The following is an 11,945-nucleotide window of genomic DNA, read 5'->3' as shown; positions in this document are numbered from 1 at the left end:
GATAATAGCCTGTGAGACCCAAAAATCCTCTCAAACTTTTAACAGAAGTAGGTACAGGCCAGTCAGCCACTGCATTTAATTTGGAAGGATCAGCTGAAACTCCTTGCCTAGAGACGATGTGGCCCAAATATTCAATAGTAGAAACTCCAAAGGCACACTTGGTCATCTTGACAAAAAGTTGATGATGCTCTAAAATTTCCAAAACAGTATGTAAATGCCTCAAATGATCGGACCAGGAAGTACTGTAAACAAGAATATCATCAAAAAATACCAAGACAAACTTCCGTAAACAATTTCGGAAAATCTCATTCATCAAACCTTGAAATGTGGCAGGAGCATTTGTTAAACCGAAGGGCATAACAAGGAATTCATAATGTCCCTCGTGAGTCCGAAAAGCTGTTTTTTTCAATATCTTCTGGATGAACTCTGATCTGATGATAGCCACTCCTCAAGTCCAATTTGGAAAAATACTTTGCCCCATGCAATTCATCCAACAGATCATCAATAAGTGGAATTGGATATTTATCCTTTATAGTTAACTCGTTTAACTGTCTGTAATCCATGCACATTCTCCATGTGCTATCCTTCTTCTTGAAAAACAAAACAAGAGAAGAAAAAGGACTAGGACTGTTCCTTATAAATCCAGAGTCTAGCAGGTCTTTGACGCACTTTTCAATTTCTGACTTTTGAAGTGGTCCATAAGCATATGGTCTAATGCTTGGTGATTTACAACCAGAAATCAGTGGGGTGCAAAAGACTGCAGAAAAAGAATCCAACAAGGCTTGCAATTCATGCTGTTGTGGTGAGGATAAATCATTTGCAGGTTTGGTCATATTTTCACATTCTACAGCACAAAGAATCACACCATAACAACCTGAATGCAACAACTTGTCCATCTGATGACAAGAAATAGGCTATGGAGGCTGAGGCTTAGAACTGGACAAACAAATTTGCTCATTCCCATGCCAAAACTTCATACTTAATCTCTCAAAGTCCCACAAGATTGGACCAAGAGTTCTCAACCATTGAACCCCTAACACAATGTCACAGCCTCCTAATGGCAAAGCAAACATATCGGAGGTATATACATAAGTCCCAATGGCTAAAGGAACCGCATCACAATAACCCTTACTCTGAACTTGTCCACCATCAGCTATCATGACATAACAAATATGAGACTGATCTAACTTCCAACCCAACTTCTTAACCATGCCAATATCGATGAAATTATGAGAATTTCCAGAGTCTAACAATAACAGAACAGGACAGTTTTTAATTACAGCAGTGAGTTTCATAGTCTTAATAGCAATTAGGGCATGAGTACCATACAAAGCACAAGCTGTGATACAACAAGCATTCACCTCAGCCACTTGTTCAATTTGTTATAATTCATGAACTATTTCCTCCTCCTCAGAACTATTATAACCCATATCCAACAACAAGATTTGTTTCCTTGCACACTTATGACCCTTCACAAATTTTTCACCACAATAAAAACAAAGATTATTTTGCCGTTTATATTGGATTTCATCATGGGTTAATTTCTTAACAGGCATATCCTTCCTAGGAACAATTTCATTTTTAGCAGGAACTAAATCATTTTGTATGGGTAAAAGAGGCAATCTTGACTTAGAAATTCCAGCAGAATATGCATACCTCAACTTCTGGAGTTTAGCATCCACTTCATTAGCAAAATTCATGGCCTCATGAACTGTTGCAGGACGAAGCAACTTGATATCATGCTTGAGTTCTTCCCTTAATCCTCCAACGAAACAGCTCAATCGAAAAGTTGGACTAAGATCACAGTTTAAGATCACGGATTCGAGTTGCCAAGCATTGGAACTTAGTGATATAATCCTTTAAGGGACTTGTTTGACGAAGCTTAAAGAACAACTGAAGTGTGATCACTATGGTGAAAAGAGACATACAATCAACACCTATTGGGCATTGCATGGAGTACCAGATTGGGAGAAGGAGCAGAGGCCTTTAAAAAGGGAAAAACTAGATAGTAAAGCTCATGTGGCTGTTGTCCCCACTTCTATGGATGACATCACCACTAGGCATGGCCCTCTTACTACCACTCCTCCTCCAGCTTTGACCGCAATCTCAAGCACTCCAACACCTCAGCCTCCAGGTAACTTTGGCAAGGCTTTCCATGCCCATGATACCCGCGATACAGGTTGGATTATTGATTCAGGAGCTACTGACCATATAATGTATAATTCTGCTTTATTCTCTACAACTCTTCCGCCTCATCGTGATCATGTTCTTACTGCTAATAATGCTGCTGCTCCTGTCATAGGGGCTGGTTCTATACTCTTGACACCTGCTTTACCATTGGAAAAAGTGTTACTGGTTCCTTCTTTGTCTAATAATTTATTATCTGTGCCGGAAGTTACTGAGCAGTTAAACTGTGTTGTACTTATGTATCCGTCTTTTGTCTTACTACAGGATATCCAGACTTGGGAGATCTTTGGTCGTGGTACCAAAAATGGGGGGCTTTATTATGTGGATAATGTGGCAACTAGTCGGGTTCTTCATGCTGGTAGTTACGAAACTTCTCAGCATCTCCGGAATTGGTTGCTACATTGCCGATTTGGTCATGCCTCATTTGGATATTTATGACATTTGTTTCCCGCACTATTTAGTGGTGTCAACGAGTCTGCTTTCCAATGTCAGACTTGTATTTTAGCTAAAAGTCATCGAGTATCCTACCCTCCAAGTTGTAATAAACAGCTTATGCCATTTGATCTAGTTCATTCTGATGTTCGGGGACCTTCCCTTATTTCTACAGCCTTGGGAGTTCACTGGTTTGTGTTATTTGTGGATGATTACACTCGTATGATGTGGTTATATGGGATGAAAAATAAAAGTGATGTGGTTGAAATTTTTCAGCATTTTTATCAGATGATTTAGACTTAATTTATACTTCCTATCAAGGTTTTTCGATCTGATAACGGTAGAGAATTTGTTAATTCGGCGTTATCCCATTTTTTTCACACTAAGGGTGTACTCCATGAGGCTACTTGCCATCAAACACCACAACAGAATAGGGTTGCTGAACGTAAAAATGGGCAGATCCTTGCTGCTGCCCTTACTCTGCTGCTTGGTACATTAGTTCCAAAGGGGTTCTGGATGGATGATGTTACTTATGCAGTCTATCTCTTGAATCGTCTACCTTCTCGAGTTTTGGATTTCCAAACTCCTATGCAGGTACTAACCCATCATCTCTTTGCCTCTTCTATGTTGACTTTGTCTCCAAAGGTGTTTGGTTGTGTCGTCTATGTTCATCACCATCAGAATCAGAGGAGTAAACTAGACCCATGTGCTCTCTGCTGTGTTTTTCTGGGTTTCTCTCCTCATCAGAAAGGCTACCGATGCATCCTGCAACTCGACGTCTCTATGTCTTTATGGATGTTACCTTTATTAAGGATGAAATATTCTTCTCTGATACACCCAAGCATGTGCTTCAGGGGGAGACTAGTAGTGAAGGACATAGCTGGCTAGATTTACAAGGTGAAGTAGTATTGGATAGTTTGATACAAAGGGAAGAACCGACCAAACCTACTGAACCGGCTGAACTTGATACCCCGGCCGAACCTGCTACACCCGTTGAACCTACTATTTTAACTGATGTCACTGTTGTCACTGAACCGATTACCCCCTATGAAGCTTCCCTAATAGTACCCGATCAAGCTCCCCTGGATAATCCTAAGGTAAGTGCTTCTATTCATACTGCTGATAATTCTTATGTTTTACTGCCTAGACAAAACCGTGGGGTTCCACCTGATCATTACTCACCAGAAGGCAAAGCAAGATATGCTATTGCCCATTATGTGACGGATCACATGTTATCTCCTGAGTGCAAAGCTTTTGTGGCCAGAATGGATAGTATTAAAATTTCAACCCGTGTTGAGGAGGCATCTAATGATCCAAAATGGGTTGAAGCCATGAATATTGAAATGGAGGCCCTGCAGAAAAATAATACATGTGACATTGTTGATCTACCAAAGTGAATGAAGCCTGTTGGATGCAGATGGGTGTTTACAGTTAAATATAATGCAGATGGTACTGTGGAGAGGTACAAGGCAAGATTAGTAGCCAAAGGGTTCACTCATACATATGGAGTTGATTATCATGATACTTTTGCACCTGTGGCTAAGATGAACACTGTCAAAGTTTTGTTGTCAATTTGATGTAAAAATGCATTCTTACATGGTGAACTAGAAGAATAAGTGTACATGAGTCTTCCACCGGGGTATAGCATTACCGGTGACACGGGGAACGTGTGCAAATTAAAAAAGGCTGTTGTACGGGTTAAAGCAGTCTCCTCGGGATGGTTTGGCAGAATTACTACAGCTATGAAGAAGTTTAGTTATCAACAGGCCAATACTGATCATACTCTATTCATTAAACATAGGGCTGGTAAGGTGACTTTGTTGATCATTTATGTTGATGATATGATTGTGATTGGTGATGATACTGCAAAAATCGAGGAACTACAGAAGTGTTTAGCATTTGAATTTGAGATAAAAGATTTGGGCAGTCTGAAATATTTTCTAGGAGTGAAAGTCACTCGATCTAAACATGGCTTATTTCTTTCACAAAGGAAGTATGCCATGGACCTGTTAGCAAATACTAGAATGCTTGACTGTAAACTAGCTGATACACCTATTGTTGAGAATCATAAACTTGGTGTTTATGTGGATCAGGTCCTAACTAACAAAGAAAGATACCAAAGGTTGGTTAGGATATTTATTTATTTATCATTGACACGCCTTGATATTGCCTATGCGGTAAGCGTTGCTATTCAATTCATGCATTCCCCTAGTGATGATCATATGGCTGCTGTGATGCGTATTTTGAGTTACTTAAAGTCTGCTCCTGGGAGAGGTTTATTATTTTAAAAAAATGGCCACTTGGATCTAGAAGGTTACACTAACACAAATTATGCAAGGAATATTACAGATAGACATTCTACATCTGGTTACTTCACATTTGTTGGTGGTAACCTAGTTACGTGGTGTAGCAAGAAGCAAAACGTTGTGTCTCGGTCCTTTGCAGAGTTTGAGTACAGATGGATTGCCCAAGGGGTTTGTGAAATACAGTGGTTGAGGTGGTTACTTGCTGAAATTGGGTTTAGACCGGATGCTGCTACAAAGCTCTAATGTGATAATCAGTATGCATTTGAAATTGCTAACAATCCAGTGCAACATGATCGAACTATGCATGTGGAAGTTGATTGGCATTTCAATAAGGAGAAGCTAGAGCATAAATTAATTTCTATACTTTTTGTGCCTTCTTTAGAGCAGATATGCTGACCCATGCCACGTCAAAGCGCCGATTTCAAGACTAACTTGACAAGTTGGGCATAACCAATATCTATGCACCAACTTGAGGGGGAGTGTTGGCATGAGTCAACGTTCCTATTCAGAATAGAATTTTTTCCTATTAGGAATAGAATTTATATTTTATTGTAATTATCTAATTTGAGTAGAATTAGGAGATTTTGTACATATTTCCTATTTGTACCCACTTTGTATACCCATTCTGTATGTAGTATATATATTCCTCCTTGAGAGAAGAATAAACATATCATTTCAAACCCTAATTATTTTTTAGTATATGCAGTACAATTTTTCTTTGTCAATCCCTTACCTCCCACCGAGTCTCATATTCATGTATAAATATGACCAAAATTTCTATAGCATGTTGAACTGAACTTTAATTTTTAACTACTTTTCTTAAAACTCTCTTCTCCCTTTTCTTGAATGGAAACACCTATAAATAACATAAATTTCCTTATTTCTTTATTCAAGAAAGTATAGTTTTAACTTTCATTCGGTGTAGGTGTAGGTCAAAGATGACTACCAAAATTATGAAAAGGTCTAGTGAGCTATAACTATCTTGGTTGCTGTGTGAAACTGTTATTTTTTATTTTTTTATTTTTTGGTCGAAAAGATCTTCTATTCAAAGCACAAGAACCTCTAAACAAGAGTCTCACACCCATAAAAGGAAAACAAGTCTGTCCATGCAAGGAAACAGAGAAAACATAGAGAGTCCAGAAACCAAACAATACATTAGACTGATCAAGAAGAAAAGCGCCAGAAAGACGATCCAACCATAAGGATGTCAAAACGATTCAAGACCAATCAACAACCAAATTAGGCATGGTGAGGACAAGGGAGTCCATCCTTGCAAAGGATGTGCACAAGAGAGGTGGGGGGCCATTCAACCTAAACTTCCGTACTCCTCGATAGTGCCAGCGACGCAAGATGATCCGCCCTTCGATTACAATTTCTGGAGGTCCAATTCCACCTGCACTCTTCAAAATATCGTTGCTCATCGTGGATAAGGGTAAGAATTGGGTACATAGTCCAACTCCCTCGACCAAAAAAGCCACGAACACTTTTGATAAGCTCCAAAGAATCTGACTCGAAACAAGCCATGTTGTGACCCCACTCCTTAGCAAATTTGCAACCCTCCCATAACGCTGTTGCCTCAGCTATAAGAGCATTCTCCACTTGAAAATCCACAGATTTGGCCCCAAGAAATCTTCCTTCAAAGTTTCGAATAACAATGCTTGCCCCCGCATGACATGTGCTTTTCCTCCAAGCAGCATCAACATTTATTTTGACAAAAGGCTCAGAAGGGGCTGCCCAAGACGCTTGGGCAGAGGGATGAACTGATCTTGTGGTGGAAGAGGTGATTAGATGGTTTAGAGAGAATCTTTCATTTACCTGGTCGAAAATGGCCTTAAGGGTTTGCTGGGGTTGGGGTGTGAAAATGTCAAACACCACCCTATTTCTAGTCTTCCATATATTCCAGCAAGTGTATGCAATCTGACATTCGGCTTCTCTCCTCCTTTGTGTTAAGGCCTATGATCACGCAATCCCGCAACCATGTATGCAGAGAAGAAATTTGCTGCCTATCAACTCTATAGGTTAGGCCTCTGAACCAAACAGGTTCAACCCAAAGGAAAAGCAATAACATGTGCTCAATTGTCTCCTCGTGATCATTGCAAATTGGACATAAGGGAGAGTTGCGCAACTTCTTCTTATAAAGAACAGATGAGACAGTCACGTGGCCATTTAAAGCTCTCCAAAAGAAATGGTGAATTTTTGGTGTGACATCCGCGCCAAATCAACTTCCAGGCCCTTTGGTCGATGGACATAGAGGAAGAAGGTCTACACACGGAGCTGTGATGATGATGAGTATGAATGTTGTGATAACCAGATTTTACTGAGTATTTTCCATTTTTCTCATCCGGCCACACCAGGCGATCCACCTCCGAGCTGCTTCCGATAGGGATCCGTTGAATGGCAAAAGCCTCTTCAAGTAGATAATAGAGGCCAGATTAAATCCATTTTCCACGTTCTTGAATTCCAATCAATAATAGTCTCCATAGTAGCATTTATATGCATAAAGGCACCAGGAGCAGGACACAAAGCACCTCCTTGTATGTTAGTAATCCATTTGTCAGTCCATATTCTCGCTTGCGCTCCATTCATAATCTGCCATCTTGCCCCATTTAGGATCACCTTTCTTCCTTCAATGAGACTAGCCCACGCCCACGACGCCCTGCTACCCTTGGTGGCCTCCATAAAATTACACTCAGGGAAATAGCAAGCTTTTATTAAACGAGCCCAGAGATAACTCGGTTCTGTGGGAAGCCGCCAACACTATTTAGCTAATAGAGCCAAATTGAAATCATGAAAATCACGGAAGCCCATACCCCCTTCATGCTTTGGCAGGCCCAACTCGGTCCAACGTACCCAATGGATCTTTCTTTCCTCCTGTTTTTGGCCCCACTAGAAATTGGCAATCTCAGACTCCATCTTCGTACGTAACGTTTTAGGGAATAAGAAAACTCCCATAGGGTAATTCGGGACAGCTTGAGCAACGGCTTTGATAAGGACCTCCCTACCGGCTTGTGAGAGAAGGGATTGTTTCCATCTGCTTAACTTACGCAACAACTTCTCCTTCACAAACTGCAGCGCCTCCTTCTTAGACCTCCCCCACATTGTAGGAAGTCCCAAGTATTTACCTGGGTCATCTACCATAGTCATACCAAGAATGGCACCCAACTACGTGCGGATACTTGCAGGTGTATTGGGACTAAAGAAAAGGCTTGATTTCCCGAAATTCATTTGCTGACCAGACGCACAACAGTAGCCGTCAAGCAACAATCGCATATTACGACAGTTCTGAGTATTAGCCCTGATAAAAAAGAGGGCATCATCGGCAAAAAGAAGGTGAGAGAGAGAGAGAGAGTAGGTCCACTTCTTCCAAACTTTATGCCTTGCAAGTAATTAGCCTCACATGGTTTTTTAATCATGAGGGAGAGGACCTCACTCACAATCAAAAGCATTTTGAGCCGGAGAGATGATCTGAGGCAAAAAAACCTTTAATCTATTTGCCATAACTTTCGATACAATCTTGAAAGAGAAATTACATAGGCTAATTGGGCGAAAATGAGAAACTCCCTTAGGGTTTGTAATTTTGGGAATTAAAACCAGGTTTGTAATATTCAAAGCACCAAGACTCTGATTTTTTAGGAAGAAATCCTCTGTGATGCCTCTGACTTCATCATAAATAGTGTCCCAATATTTGTGAAAGAAAATTCCCTGATATCCATCAGGACCTGGAGCCTTTAAACCTCCCATCTGCATTGCAGCCTCCTTTATCTCTTCCATAGTAATTGCCTGCAATAAGTTGTCATTGGTGGTTTGGGAGATCACACTGTCAACACAATCAAGAATATCACCATTAATGGATTGAGCCTCAGAAGTGACCAAGTTCTTGAAATGCTCTTCAAACGCCCTCCTGACGGCTGGCTCACCCACATGCCAACACCCATCATCGCCCTTAATTCTAAGGATACAATTCTGTCGTCTACGGGCCAGCGTAGATTGGTGGAAGAAAGCAGTATAGGCACCCCCCTTTGAAAGCCACTTTATCCTGGACCGTTGATGCCAATATTGTTCCTCTCTTGCCCCGGTTTCGGTTATCTCCTGAGTGATGCGCCTTATCTCCACATGATTCTCATCCCACCTTAATTGTTTTTCATTGAGCTCAACGTGAAGGGCCTCCATTCTCTTCTTATTGTTTGAGAACTTTTCTCTGCTCCATTTTTTAAGGAGGGTAGTGCAAAGTTGAAGCTTTGCTTTCCATTTATGTATCCACGAACCATGAACTTGCTTTTCCCAACCTTTTTCAATAATCTGTTCAGCCTCCACCTCATCGGCCCAATAAGCTTCAAACTTGAACTGCCTTCTATGATTTTTATGATACATGGTTGTCTCCAAGACCAGTGGATTGTGATCCGAACCGATTGCTGGGTGGTGACTAATGAAAGTATTTGGCCATGACTCCTGCCATGGTAAGTTCCCTAATGAGTTTTTCCTTGGTTCTGTAAGCTCACTGATCAGTTTTACACCTCCTGAGTTAATACCAATAATTCTGAGACTTGTTCCTCTCCATTATTACTTATTGCGTTCTCATATTTCTTTTGTGTGATCCTCTTATTTTACTTAAAACATTCTTAGTCTACTGCAATTTGTCCATAGTAGTGCTTCTTTTCTTGTTGATTCTGTAGGAAAGAGAAATACCAATATGTGTAGTTGGCTTGAACAGTTTCTTCTGAGTTCTGAAACACCAGTCTTGTTAAAACATCTTCGATCATTTGGTAAAACAAAACTTCTCATTTATGTCTGTGTTAAGTATTCCTTTACTGTTTTTTCTGCAGTAAACTCAGAACTTTTCCATATAGTCCCTTAAATACTTCTCTTTTGTGTGCCCGTACCTTTTCCCAATATGAACTACCTGTTGGCAGAACAATACAAAATATTATTATAATAATTCTCAACAAAATTGTAACCATCAAATATAGAACAAATTCACATGAAATTAATGTAAATCAACAAACACAAATGTGTAGAAATACTGACAACTTTAGCGATTGAGGCTTGCAAGAATTGCAATTAATGTCCTAAAGACAGATTTTGCCCCTGCCCTTGTGCTCGTAGTTCTATAGGCGTTTATCTCTCAGGATTCAACAATCGATAATCCTAAATTGAAGCACTTCAATTTAAGAATCTGGCAAACCAATTGTATATTTGTACTCTCCAGACACTTAGGAAGGAAACTTGAAGATTGATACTCTAACATAGCATGAGTGGAGAAAAACTCCTTATCAACATTCCTCTGGAATGTCATATAGCTTAGGTTTATATAGAACCCAAGCGACTTTTTGGAATAGCAATGGTGGTTGTTCACTAATTGACGCCACCCATGCGAAAGGGAAGATGCAACTTCTCTAATTGAATTGCATCAGGTTTGTATGCTATGTGATTTTTCATATTTAAACATAATAACTGTTTTCATTCACACATTAAAATTAAATATTATAATATATAATTTCCAACACTACCAGTATGAAATTGTTTAGTCAATGAAAACTTTTCCCTTTCAATCATTCTGGATGCTTCATAAAAGTCTTTATATTCTTGCTTTTACGAGTGCCAAATTGTCAAAAGTTTTCTTTACTAGTGACCACTTTCACTGTTTGTAACTTGCAGTTGAATTGATATGCCAAAATCAAAACTTTGTTTGCCAAATTTTATTGCTGAATATCGAAACAGACTTATCAAACTCCAAGTTGAAGTTTGATTTTACAATCCTACTGAATGATTCTAACTTCCTTGCTATGGAAAAAATGCAAACTACATAAACTAGCTCAAAAGGAAAACAAAACCAACTGAAATACTAGCTGCTTAATGTATTTGATCTATGATCATTTTTCTCCTTGGTTGGTGGCATCTGGTTTATCAGTTCCTTTACCCTTGTTCTTTTCCAGCCATTTCTTATATCTTCTGCATTCTCTCTTCATGTGCCCAAATTTCTTGCAAAAGAAACACTTCAATCCAACAAGTTTTCCTTCCTTTTCTTCCTCATGTTTTCTTGCTTTCCCTGCTGTTGTATAGGTATTCCCATACGATTTTGGCTTTCCTTTTATATCATGTTATGCATTGATATGGTTTTGTTCCCTCTCTTTCTTGTTGTCTTGTTGCTATTGCACACAAATACCTATTAGATCATTCATAATCCACATCTCCTTTTGAGCAATGTAAGTGCTATTGAGAAGTTTGAAACTACTCGGCAGAGAGTTGATTGCAAAATCACCATCATAGCTTCATCTACATTCACATCCAGGGATCTTAACTTGTTTCCAATGCCGAGCATTTTTGTTATGTGAACCCTGACACAACCTTCCCCATCATATTTCAAATCTGTCAATTGACCCGTCAAGTTTCCTATCTCAACTTTCTTAGATTCTTGAAAGTTTTCTCCAATTCCCTTAAGGAAAGCCTTAGCATTGTCAGATGAAGGAATGACACCTTTCACAGAGGGTGAGATCGATCTTGTCATAATGAGAATGGCCATTCTGTTTGTCTTGTTCCGTTCGGCATATTTGGCCTTGACTTCAATTGAGGCATTAGCAGCTGGTTGTTATGGCGTGGATCTTCTTTCAGTACCATCACAAAGACTAGCAGTCCTAGAGCAATTTCCAAATCCTCTCTCCATTTGGTGTAGTTGGAGCCAGTGAGTGTTTCGATTGAATTATGGTTAACTGTAAATATGTAAAATATAAAATATGATGTCTATCCCCATTTTCTGTACATTATCAATTCACACCTGTGGGTTGAGAATTGAACATGTTTTAGTAATCACCAAAACACATGACACATGAATTTCTTTTATGTATTGATTTCTCACATCTGTGGAGTGTGGACAGAAAGAAATCTCCATGAATTCATATACCTCATGTTTTGCATCAAACCACAGTAGATTTCCGTAAACAAGACTACCAACTTCTGTGGACAGAAGGTTTTTTCTCATTTACATCGATCTTCTGTGCAATCTTGATCAGATTCCTTTGAATA

The sequence above is a fragment of the Prunus dulcis genome, unplaced genomic scaffold, assembly GCF_902201215.1.
Source record: "Prunus dulcis unplaced genomic scaffold, ALMONDv2, whole genome shotgun sequence".
Classification (NCBI taxonomy): Eukaryota; Viridiplantae; Streptophyta; class Magnoliopsida; order Rosales; family Rosaceae; genus Prunus; species Prunus dulcis.
Note: the sequence above shows the minus strand (reverse complement) of the source record.